The sequence below is a fragment of the Sapajus apella genome, unplaced genomic scaffold, assembly GCF_009761245.1.
Source record: "Sapajus apella isolate SASKATOON/1434 unplaced genomic scaffold, GSC_monkey_1.0 scaffold66, whole genome shotgun sequence".
NCBI lineage: Eukaryota > Metazoa > Chordata > Mammalia > Primates > Cebidae > Sapajus > Sapajus apella.
The window spans coordinates 3054413-3067711 of NW_022437006.1; the positions used below are offsets into that span (position 1 = coordinate 3054413).

The following is a 13299-nucleotide window of genomic DNA, read 5'->3' on the forward strand; positions in this document are numbered from 1 at the left end:
CTGGGATTACAGGTGCAAGCCACCGCATCTGGCCAAATTATCTGTCAATATTTAGAAAGTACTGTAACCACTTCTAAAATTAGCTTTGCTCTGCTTGAGAATAATGTATGTTAATTTAAATTTGTTTCTCATTTCTTCACAAATAAAACTTTGTAGAACATTATATAAACAAAGAATAAATAATTATATTTTTATTGAATAGCAAAATCAGGCACTTTAATGTTCTTGCTATGTGTATAAACTAATATTTTTAAGGGTATAAACATATTCAAATTCATAGATGTCCACATTCATTCCTCCAGTCTATCAAGTGGCAAGCATTTATTGAAAACCTTTTATGTGCAAAGCACAAAGTCAGGTTTTGTAATAATGATAAAACAAATAGGTATTTTTAAACTTGGTTAGGGATACAGGTGTACAAAAACCTAAAATTTTAAGTCAAAATGAAAAAAAAAAAGACATACAAGAAATGTGCTCTGGGAATTCCAATGAAGCAAAAATCAATTCCAGTTTCAAGAATCTAGTAAAATATCTCAAATTGCACTGAATGAGGTACATCTTGACAACCAGGCAAGGAGAACCACAAATGGGGAAAAGGCTTCTCGAGCTGTAGGAAAATGTCAACAAGGGTGGGGAAAGCGAAGATAAAAGGCATGTGGGGATTAACATACAGTCCACTTTGGATGGTGCCCATATCTGAGATGAGACGGGGAAGGGATATCTGGGCAGGATGAGTAACTTCTCTGAATACATGCTAGCAGGCTTACTCTGTAAACAAAGGGGACAAGCTGAAACAGTGGAAGTTTCTGCAAAGAAAAATCATATAATTCAACCTTTACAAAGCTAACTACACAATATGTGAAGAAGAGGAAAAATGACTACTTTAGCCAGAGCAGAGATAGCAGAAATGGAAAGGAGGTGACCGACACTTTGGAGAATGGAATAAACAAGTCTTTGTGACTGATAAGGTAATTTTTAAAATACTGAAACCATTCACAAGGTTTATGAAATATAGTAAGTCAAATATAATGATAGGGAAGTAATAGCATATGTGATTCATAGTGTTGGCTTATTTCATTTTGAAAGTCAACTCTTCCAGAAAGCCCAGGTAGCCCACACTCAGTGACACCTGATCAGAGGAAGCACACAAGACTGAACCCATCTGACATCTTTACTACAAACGCTCTGTTTGCCAAAGAGACATAAATGATTTTTTTAAAGTAACATATTATAAAAGTAAATTACTGAAAAGGCACAGATATCTATTCATATTAAACACTGTTCATTTCCATGAATACAGTTTGTTATAGATTTCTGTTGAGAAAAAAAAACTAGAACAGCAACAGCAGAACTTGACAACTCTTGGGGACAATATTAAGGAAAATGTGGACATTGCAATACCAAGTAGTTGGTATTATAAATAATCTATCATAATATTTCTTTCAAAAAAAAAAAAAAAAACCCTTAGACACTAGGATTAGAGCCTCCATTTTGAAAACCTCCTGGTCACACAAAGGTTTAAGAGCCTATGTCTAGAAAATCAAGTGTAATATGGCAAAAAAGTTAAACTGTTTGGTGGAAATTAAGGTTTTCTAAATATATATTAATACTGTCAGAGGTGTTTGAACCACAGCAACCCCATCTTGAATAGGGGCTGGGTAAAATAAGGCTGAGATCTGCTGGGCTGCATTCCTAAGAGGTTAAGGCATCTAGTCACATAATAAGATAAGAGGTCAGCAGAACATACACATCATAAAGACCTTGCTGATAAAACAGGCTGCCACAAAGAAGCTGACCAAAGCCCACCAAAACTAAAATGGTAATGGGAATGGCCTCTAGTCATCTGCTATACTCCCACCAGCGCGCCATCAGTTTACAAATGCCATGGCAACATCAGAACGTTACCCTATATGTTCTAAAAAGAGGAGGCATGAATAATCCTCCTTTTGTTTAGCATATAGTCAAGAAATAACTATAAGAATGGGTAATCAGAGCCCTGGGGCTGCTCTGCCTATGGAGTCGTCCTTCTTTTATTCCTTTACTTTCTTAATACACTTGCTTTCTCTTTACTGTATAGACTCGCCCTTAATTCTTTCTTGCAGGAGATTCAAGAACCCTCTCTTGGTGTCTGGGTCCCGATCCATTTCTGGTAACAATACTATTCCTGTCCCTATTACTTTTTCTTCACAACCATTCTTTTATTTAAAAAATTTTATTTAAATTCTTTTATTTAAAAGATAATACATTATACTCTATATCTGTACTTTATAAGTTGTTGTGATTAAAATTAAAATTTATGGCTGGGTGTGGTGGCTCATGCCTGTAATCCCAGCAATTTGGGAGGCCGAGGCAGGTGGTTCAACTGATGTCAGGAGTTCCAGACTAGCCTGGTCAACATGGCAAAACCCCATCTCTACTAAAAATATAAAAAATTAGCTGGGCGTGGTGTCACATGCCTGTAATCCCAGCTGCTGGGGAGGGTGATACAGGAGAATCACTTGAACCTGGGAGGTGGAGGTTGCAGTGAGTGGAGATCGTGCCACTGCACTCCAGCATGGGCGTCAGAGGGAGACTGCGCCTCAGGAAAAAAAAAAAAAAAAAGAAAAAATATTCATATATCAATATCATTTTAAATACGCTAGAGGAATTGTCTGTTTAAAGACATTCCGAGATAAATATTTTGAAAGTAAAATATCCTTTTTGATTTATTAAACATAAATTATCTTGCTGGTGCCGTGGCTCACACCTGTAATCCCAGCACTTTGCAAGGTTGAGGCAGGCTGATCACCTGAGGTCAGGAGTTCTAGACCAGCCTGGACAACATGGTGAAACGCCATCTCTACTAAAAATACAAAAATAAGCCAGGTGTGGTGGTGCATGCCTGTAGTCCCAGCTACTCGGGAGGCTGAGGCAAGGGAATCGCTTGAACTTGGGAGGCATAGGTTGGAGTGAGCTGAGATCGCATCATTGCATGCCAGCCTGGGCAACAGAGCAAGACTCCATTTCAAAAAAAAAGAAAAAAGCCCATAAATTATCACCACCTGGTTTGGCTGGTTTACAATAGGCATTGACAATCACATTATTTTCTTAAACTGGGTTATGTCTCCATTTTATTTCAAGGTCCTGCTTGTCTAATCATAAAATTATGAAGCTCCAAGTAATATCACGGGTCATCTTGACCAGAGACCCAACTTTCTTATAGGATCTGAGGTCCAGAGAAGTGGCATTATTGTCAAAGGTCACAGAGCTAGTTCCAGAAGCAGAACAGAAGTTCACGGATCTTTGCTGAAGTGTTCCGCAAGGAAGCAAGATGCCATATATGTGACATTCCACTGGCACAGTGATTTAAGTGAAACAAAGAAACTGAAACCATTATAAGACACATCTTAAGCTAAAAAATCAATCGTGTTTTAGGTAGTATATTTTAAATTTTTCCCAAAAAAAAAAAAAAACTTGCTAAATTTACTAATGTAAATTATCAATTAAAAGAGAAATTCACTAGTAACTTGATATTGATTATGGCTCCTTTCCCCAATGCCTGCAAGAGGCTTTGGATGAAACCACTGGCATAAAAATCAATTGTAATCAACTTTCTAATATCTCTGCTTCCATCATTAATTTGAGAGTGGAGATACCAAGATAAGTCAGATAATAAGGTATGCCTAAAATTGTAGATAATTTAGATGGGGTCAGCAAGTAAATTTCTTATTCTGGTGTAGTTCTCAAGTATCCCTCAGTCTTGCTTGCTCGCATTCTAGTGCTTGTTCGTTCTCTCTCTCTCTCTCTCTCTCTCATATTCTTTGCTTATAGCTGGGAAACACGAAAACCTATTAAAACATTAAAGAAAAATGACTGAGTTACTTTCAATTACCTAAAAAATCCACAAATAGTGTGATATTCCCTTTATAGGAGCACATTTAGACATAAGAGGTTCATAGGAATGCTCAGTTACAGAAGATAGATGCAATAAGAGGGATCTGCAGACAATGAGAAACAATTACATTGATCAAAATGATTATAAAACCACTATTAAGCTAAGGCAAAGAAATGTGTTGGCTTCAACCAGTTATGGCAATTATAATTATATCTCTGGTTCATTACACTCTCTGACATTTGAGATCGCTCTTAATAAAATTAATGTGTCACTTGTACTTATTTTACATACATAGAGAGAGAGTGTGAAGCTAATTAGCAAGGTAAAAAAAAAACTGACTTTTACAAACTCATGTCACAATTCATATAGCTCAGAATAATGTACTGACATTTTTAATATCTAAGTAGTTATTTTACTTACATGAAATTCTGAAGAATGAATTTGCCATGAAGGCAAACTCTGGAATTAAGTATTACTGAAAAGCTGGCAAGTTAAATGGTGACTTCTCCATTACTAAGAAAGCACTGGACTGAAATGGTAGGGCCTGAGGTCAATTCTCAACTCCACTGTTAAATCTGAATGTCACATAGTCAATTCAATTAAGTTTTCTTTTCTTTTCTTTTGCCCAGTCCATCACCTCTCTCCAGCATTTAATTTTCATCTCACCCTGCCTGCTGATTTCTAGCTAAATAGTCTTCTCATTACTTAATTTCCACATCTTCATTAGGTAACTCAGCATCAGAAAAAGAATCAATACTGGAAATAAAGCATCATGTGGTTAAAGTTTATGCCACTGCTCTGAATTGCTCTACTCAAAGCTCTCACCAATAGGGAACAGAAGAACAGGAAATAATTTTGAATTTTGCATCCTCAGAGAAATATGTCTTTGTGGCAGACCAGTGTTGATATCATCTATTATAATATCATCTCCTAAACTTTATAATTTATTCAGTTAGTAACACACTGACATTGATAGAAAATATCTCCTCTCTTCAAGCCTACAATAAAGAATTTATGGAAGAACAACATAATATAGCTAATGGTCATAAGCATATGCTTAGGAATTAGACATATATGGATTAGGAACTCAAGTTTGCCACTCACTAGATGGGTGACTTCAAAAAATTACACTCTCTCTAAACCTCAATTTCCTCACTTGTAAAACAAGACATAACATCACCTCTTTTATAGAATTGCAAGGATTGCATGAGTTAGCCCACATTAACCACCTTAAACATTATCTGACAAAGAGTTAGATTTTGACATTAATCTAAAAAAAATAAATGGCAAATATGCAAAAGTTGCATATTTCTTGGCTTCACTCAAACAGCTTATATTTGAATTCCTTTACTGTCTAATAAAAATATTTGCCAGGGACTATCAGTGATATTTTGTTTCTTTAGAGTTTCAGAAAATCAGCTGATGATTCCCTCAGAACGTCTGGAGCATTACTCTTAACAGAATAAATCTGACAAAAAAAAAAAAAAAAAAACTCACAATTTGAACAAGAATGCCTGGTAGCTAATGATCCTGGTTAGAGAGACATTAACACTGAAAGTTGTCATTAAGTTTGCCAATATTATGGTATTGTGTATCAGGACATTGGTCCCTGGGCAGGCACCTTTTAAATACATCTTATTTTATTACAGGCAATAAATACTTGCCTTCCCACAGCCTGTATTGGCATCTACTGCAATTATCTGTTTCAACATGTCCAACACAAAAGAGATGTCTTAAATATCAGCCCATTGATTTTATTTGCAGATACAAGAACATGTTAGAATGTTCTTTGGTTCTAAAACTTGGTTATTATAGCAGACTACCTCCTACCTGTCAAATCCCACATGACTGATTGTGCCTTGGCAGAAGTGGGGATTTGGGGTGGAATCTGTAGAAACTGAGTGTGCATTTACAAATCCACACTATTCTAACCACTGTTTTATTCCACTCTCTCCACATTGAATTAATCAGCATTCAGCTTCATCACTGTCACCTTGGTTCTATGTTTCTGTGGCTCCCCAAATGGACTATAAATTTTTCCAAAGTACAGATACCTTCTTCTGTGTTGCTTGTGTGCCACACAGTAAAATGCTGAAGAAGCTGGGATAAGACTAATAGTCACTTCATGCTTTACTTGTGCCAGGCTGGGCATTGTACATTCTTTGTTTCATTTACTTATCCAACAATTTGAAATTTTCGTTTTTAAATCATTTCTATGCTACAGATTAGGAAATGAGGTTCCAGAAGTTGAAACAGGTTACCCAAAATAACATTCCAAAAAGGGATAAAAATGAGATTTAAAGACATCTGATTTCTAATTCCATTTTCTTGCTGCTATACTCTGCTGCCTCAAATTCTCATTAATCTATATACTCTGCTGCCTCAAATTCTCATTAATCTATAAATGCAGCTTTCTATGGTAATAAAAGTATTTAGAAAAGTGCAGCCAGTAGCTTAGCCTTGATTCTGCATATTTAAATAGGAATGGGGTGGAAAAACCCAAACAAGCTACTAAAATCCCTTTGAGAAGACAGCTTACTAATCATTTCAGTTCTAGAAAAACTATCTCTAGGAAAAAAATAATCAGAGATGGTATATGTTTGTGACAAAGAATACTCATTTTTAACACTGTTTTGAATAGCAACTTTTTGAAATAAATTTTGGAAAACCAGAGTTAAGTTAAATAAATATAGCATACCCATATAATAGAATACTACACAGACATGGAAGGTTATATTTCCAAAGACTAGTAACAATTACTCATGATATATTAATAGAAAAGTACAGAAAAAATATTGAATAGATCATACAATTATATTCTATATTATATACACACTATTAATATATTACATACTATATCATATATGTGTGTATATATTAATATTATACACAGAGAGAGAATATAAATGTGATGCTATACATGGGACAGAAATAAACTCACCTGCTCACAGCTTGATGGAATAGTGATTTTAATTTTTTATTATCCTTTCGTAATCATCAAGCCTTTAACAAATGTCACAAGCAGAGTTTTATCTCACTCACATGTATTAACTTATTTAATCCTCAAAGCAAATATAAGAAGTAGAGGCTATTATTATCCCCACTTTACGGATGAGAAAACTGAGGAACAGAGAGATTAGGTAACTTTCCAATGTTTCAGAGATATTGGGTGGTAGAGCTGATCTAGCCCCACACCATGTTCTTCAACCCTAAGCAACACTGGCTCTCAAACAGGCTAAGAACTAGATGAAATCTCTTTGAGAGGTATTGTATTTCTTCTCTGACTTGAGTAAACTCAAATAGGAGATGTAGACTTCTGCCCACAAATAACAGACTGAAATGAGCACAGCTATTACCACCCTGCCCTGCAGGATGCTGTCCTGTAAACTGCTTCTAGACTAGCATTCTCTACATACCAGGGCTGCTTTAGAACCCCTCAGGCCCCAAATGCTATAAAACAGGCAGACCAAAGTATTGGTGGAACAACAAGGTTAAATAAGGCGTTTCTCTGAAAAAAAAAAAATACACCGGTGCAATTCTCACCTTAAGACTTCAACGCCACAGTTCAGAAGTGTTCCCAGGACAAACTTAACTGAAACCCTGGGACTAAGACAAACCTAAATACGATCCAAAAAGGCACTACAGGGTGACTACAATCTTGAACCACAGGATCTCAGGAGCTACAGAGACAGAGTATAATGTGATGGTCTATAAAAACTTTACCCTCCATTTACCTGTCATATGTCTCTTTAACAGCACAACAGGCAGTCTAATATCCCTAGCTAATATAACTTACCAATCAACAACATCACTGGAAAACCTATTTGCTTCAAATTTTCTGACTCAAGAAAAGTGTGCTAAGAGATGAACCAATGTGGACTAAGGTGGAGCCTCCAACTGTTGTGTTCAAACTGTTGATTCCTTTCACCATAGATCATTAGAACAGCACAGGTATCCACCTAAAATGGCCAATTCCAAAAAGGGTCAGGTGCTCTCTCTTGGAATCTAACTTTGCTTTCGCAGATGGTCCTTTAATCACTAGGCGTAGCTGGTACTATAACATGTAAACTTGCAAAGGATATGTGTGCCACCAGTGGATGGAGAAACAGAGAAATAAAATACAACTTCAAAGTAAGAGGAGAATAAAGATGTAGAGTGAACCACTTGAAAATGAAAGGGAGAAATTTAAAAGTATCTAAGCTCCTAACTGCAATACACTGGCTATCACAACTTTCGTGGATGATAAAAATCACACAATCCCACTTATTCCAGTAGAGAAGGAAAGACCAGAGATAGTGCTGAACTTGACACTACCACTTCTAATAGTGACAGTCTAACAATAGTGTTAAGAAATGAATATTTGTGTCCCCCCAAAATTCACGTGTTGAAATCCTAACCCCCAATGTGATGAAATTAGGAGGCAGGGCCTTTGGGAGACAATTAGGTCATGATGATGGTGCCCTTATGAACGGGAATAGCGTCCTAATAAAAGGAACTCCGGAGAGCTCTCTCACTCTGTCGGCCATGTCAAAGTACAGTGAGAAGTTGGCGCCTGTAGCCTGAAGAAAACCTCTCACCAGAAACTGACCATGTTGGCACCCTGATTTCCTGATCACAGGCATCCATCTTAGAACTGTGAGAAATAAATGTTTGATGTTAATAAGCCACCCCATCTCTGGTACTTTGTTATAGTAGCCATAACTGAACCAGGCAAACAATAAGAATTTTCTTTTTTATAAGGCTTTACCTTTTGCAAAAAGTCCATCAACAGTGATGTGCAAGCATTTATTTTAAAAGAAGATCTCCAATAAATTTTGTGCGTGTGTACAAAATTTATTTTTAGCTGATATATAGAGTATGTAGCTTAGCATATAATCTACAAATAATAAGTTACATATGGTACTTTTTATTACAAACTCCATAGAGGCAACTGATTCCCACAGAAGGCTTTCTTAACTGTAGATGACAAAACAGTAAGTCAAGCAGATTTGCAGTGTTTGCCAATTTCCATGGTGTAAATATTCCCACTATGTCTGATTTCAAGCTGCCAAGGTGGCATACATGAATCGGGAAGAGAACAGTAGCACACCACTGCAGAATATTTTCAACACGCAGGTTAAAAAATAGAGACTAGATGATTACTAAAAAAACACAGATGACAGTAAAATGTAGTAAAACAATTAGGGTGTTAGAACCTTTGAGCATTTCTTAATTTTTAATATAATTTAATTTTAAGTTTATATAATTCAATTTGTAATAGTCACCTTAACAACTGGCTTACAGATTTTTTGGGGCTCAAGCTCATTTAAGGCAGCTTCAGCACACCGTCAAATAGTATCTTCCTAACACCCCAGTGGGGTAGGGGTTGCTAACTCAGATCAAGGAACTATTGTCAGAGTCATTTAATCACCAAACCAGCAAATTAAATAATTTAGTGTGTATAACCAGCACATGGTGGACTTGTTAAAAGCTCAGATTCCTGAGTTCCATCCCCAGAGATTTTGACTCACTAGATCTGCAATGGGACCTAGCAGTGATATTTTAACAGGAGAAATCCCTCTCCCCACATTAGACAATTTGGCTATAGAACTATAGCATCAAATATTTACTAACTACATATTCTGTGCCAAGCTCGGGATACAGTACATGAACATGAAAGAGACAAAACTTGTCCTTAAGGAAAGTAGAAAGGCCAAGAGTTGTAATATACCTATGACACTGGCACACCCCAGTACTTTGGGACTAATCCAGCTTGGGAGACGGGTTGTGAAAGAAGATGATGTTTTACCTGAGTCTTGAAAAAAGACCACGGCCTAATCCAGAAAACAAGGGGAAGAGAGGAAGGGAATGCTCAGGGCAAAGACCAGCACCTGTGTAGCCATATAAGCATAAGGAATTTGGTTGACTAGGAGGAACACTCACGCTTTGGGGACTGTACCTTTTATGAGTATTTCTTAGCTGTATATATCTGGCATGCATTTTGGCCAGATGGTAAGCACCTCTATCGGACTATGTTTAGTTGCTGGGTTCATGCAAGGAGTGATGGGAGATGAGGCAATAGACTTACGCCAGGTCAGGAAGGGCTTTTTAGAATGCCTAGCACAAAGTAGGCACTCAATCAAGTTCCACTTCAGTCTTCCTTCCACTTAAATGCTTAAAGTCAGTATTGGTTCAGGGTGGTGGCTCAGGCCTCTAATCCCAGCACTTTGGGAAGCCAAGGTGGGTGGATCACTTGAATTTAGGAGTTCTAGACCAGCTGGCCAACATGGTGAAATCCCCTCTCTACTAAAAACACAAAAATTAGCTGGGCATGGTGGTGGGCGCCTGTAATCTTAGCTACTTGGGAAGCTAAGGCAGGAGAATAGTTTGAACCTGGGAGATGGAGGTTATAGTGAGCAGAGATCACACCACTGCCCTCCAGCCTGGCTCACAGAGTGAGAATCTATCTCAAATAAATACATAGTATTATCATCACTGTAGGATTATTTCTGTGAGAGGATGTACACTTGATAGCTAACATACAAAGTCTAGAAATACACAATATTCTCACTGCTTTTATAATTGATAAGCTGACTTCTCAATAAGAGAAAACAACAAAAATCACTGAAATAGTACAACAAACCAAGGAACCAAGGAAAACAGGTGATTACTACATATTATTTTTCCCAGTGAGTTTACCTCATTCTATAGTAATAAGCTTTCAGAATAAAATGGAAATATTACCTTAGTTTATCTCTCAAGGTTGTATCATTTCAGCTATAGGCATGTTTAGTTAATTAAGTAAGCTAATTAATTTAAAAATCTACAAATTTACACAATAAAGGAAAATACAAGAAGAGCTAGACAACGGGTAGAACAGGAAGTCAAATAGCAGGAGCTTGCCTCTACATAAACACATCTAGAAAAGGGTACCTCTCACCACCCTAACACACCACATTTATAGCCACTACAAAACTTCCACGTACACTGTCCCTTCTTTAATCCAAACCATGCCTATCCATCTTGTCTCTGCCCAAGCCCCATCTCCCCCTTTGTAATACATTCCAAGTACTCTGTTCCACAATGATCCTTTCCCTTCTCGTGTATGAGCCTCATCTTTGAATTTAGACCTATGTTACCGTGTCTTATGTAATGTTTATCTCCCAATCAGATTTTACATTTTCAGAGAAAAAGAACTTCTTTCACATTTCTCATGGACCATAGCAAAAACACAGACATATAAAAGACACTCTGATACTTGGTGAGTGAACAGACTAAATGATTTCCATCAATTAAATTCAAGCTTCAATTGTTGATCTTTTCCACCTTCCCCAAAATGAAGGTAAAAACTTTGTCATTAAGCTTTTAATGATAGGGGACAGTGAAAGGAGGTGAAAGAAGGGGAAGGGAAAGGGAGAAAGGGAGAAAAGAGAGGAAAGAGAGAGAGAGAAAGAGAGAGGAAGAAAGAGAGAGGAAGGGAAAGGAAAGGAAGATTTTGTTCAAATCTGAGCTGCTTTTAAGTGTTGGCAAATCCTCAGAAGTCTCTGGTATACTAAGGAAAGGGAATTCCTTACTCTGCCTGCCCATAGTAAGACTCAGAGGCCTACAGCTGTGCCTTGTTGCTAAGTGAAATCCCCATTAACTTTCGAGAAAACATGTTCTTTATTCACATCAAAGAGGTTAGAGAAAGAAGGAACAGGTATCTCAATGCTGGCTCTATCCTTATGTTCTTTTACCAACTTACTGAAGTTCAAAAGAGAAGGACTATTTACAGAATTCCATACCTGAATCATATATAACACATTTATTCAACAATGTTATATATATTCAACAATAATAATAGCTAACATTTTTAAAAATATGTTTTTGTTTCAGGCATTGTGTGCTTTCACACATTACCTTGATAACATTCTATATAAGGTAAATACCATAATTATTCTCATTTTTGGAGATGAGGATGCTTAGACTAAATAAGAACTTACTCCAAGGTAGCAAGAACAAGTCACAAAGCCAGAATTTGTACTTAAGTCTCTGACGCCAAAGCCTAAACTACACCACCTCCTATTGTCACGAGATCCAAGTCTCAACAATACTCAAATGTTTTTATTTTTGAACTTTAATTTAAAAATAAAATTAACCCACCTTTTCAGGAACTATAAACCTACTCCAAAGGCACTAACTTGGGTATTTAATTATTTTTCTGTTTGCCCGAAAGATGATTTTTACATCAAACTTCTCATAAATAGTAAGCTGAGTCAGGAGCAGCTCTATTGAAGAATAGACTAAGTACCAGTGGCCCTGGCAGAAATGCTTGACACTAAGTATTTGGGTTCTCTTTCAGGACTTTTTTTTTTTTTTCCCTATTAGAAATCTTAAAAATTAAAAGCAAAATGTCAAAGCAATGTTATGAAAAAAAGCTGGAACTAGGGACTTCCAGGTTTGGAGGCAGCAAGCTGAAACAAATTGCCTTAAGCCAATTGACTTCAGTATGCCCAGCACACTCACAGAAAACACGCATCGAACAAGGGGCTGCATTAAATGTGGGCCCTACTAGCAGAATGACCAGTTAAGGTATAATTTCCCCTAAAAAGCTCATGGGAATATTCAGATTTGATTTACAATATTCTTTTATATTCATTCCAAGTAGAGGCCACATGTCATTCAGACTTTGCAGACTGTTGAGGAGAGGATAAGAATTCTAGTAAAGCTGTTATTGGACTTTTGGCTATCCATTATGTGTATATATCAATAACTTCCTTCTAACATCCAAAGCCAGCTTCAGAGAAAAGAAAATGGCATAGGAATTGTCTAAAGAGTTTTCCAAACAGCTTCACCTGTTCCACTGACAGAAAAATCTCAAGCAGCACTTAAAGCCGTGAGGGCAATAAGGCAAGGGCTTAATGTTACCTATCAATATCAGCATGATTATTTCCATAGTCCAAGATCAGTCTTGAGAGGCAGCAATCAGGTGATACAGTTTTAATGCTAGATAAAGGCTGTCCCCTACTCTCAAAGAATACTTCTACCAGGGTTGCTGGTGCTCAAATTTCCACCCCCAGAAAAGAATTCCTTTTGCTTTAGGCTCAGTTTGTGAAAATACAAAGTAAAGATTAATGGAATTTTAAATTTATTTACATCAAGATTACCCAAATTTATTAGATTTCTTCAAGCCAAGTTTGTTAAGGGGTGATTTGAGGGCATAAAAACCACCTTAGGGCAATGGATAAATAAGGAGAGAATGTTCCAGTGAGACAGACCCAATTATGCAAACAGGAGTGGGCTGCAGGTTACTACTATTAATTCACAAATTAGTGACCAGTTAGCACCGTCCACTCACGTCCTTCTCAAAATCGTAGACGATTTTGAGCAGGTGATGCTGCTATAACCTAAAGAACGTCACGACGAGTTTGCAATTTACAGTCTCTCGACAGGGTTGAGAGTCAGTT

The 13299-nt window shown here is 36.9% G+C and overlaps 1 protein-coding gene across 3 annotated transcripts in view; it reads right to left on the reverse strand.

Annotated features, from left to right (window-relative positions):
- Window positions 1-13299, reverse strand: part of CPNE8 (copine 8) — a 254337-nt gene that overhangs the window by 238821 nt on the left and 2217 nt on the right. The window lies entirely within an intron of this gene.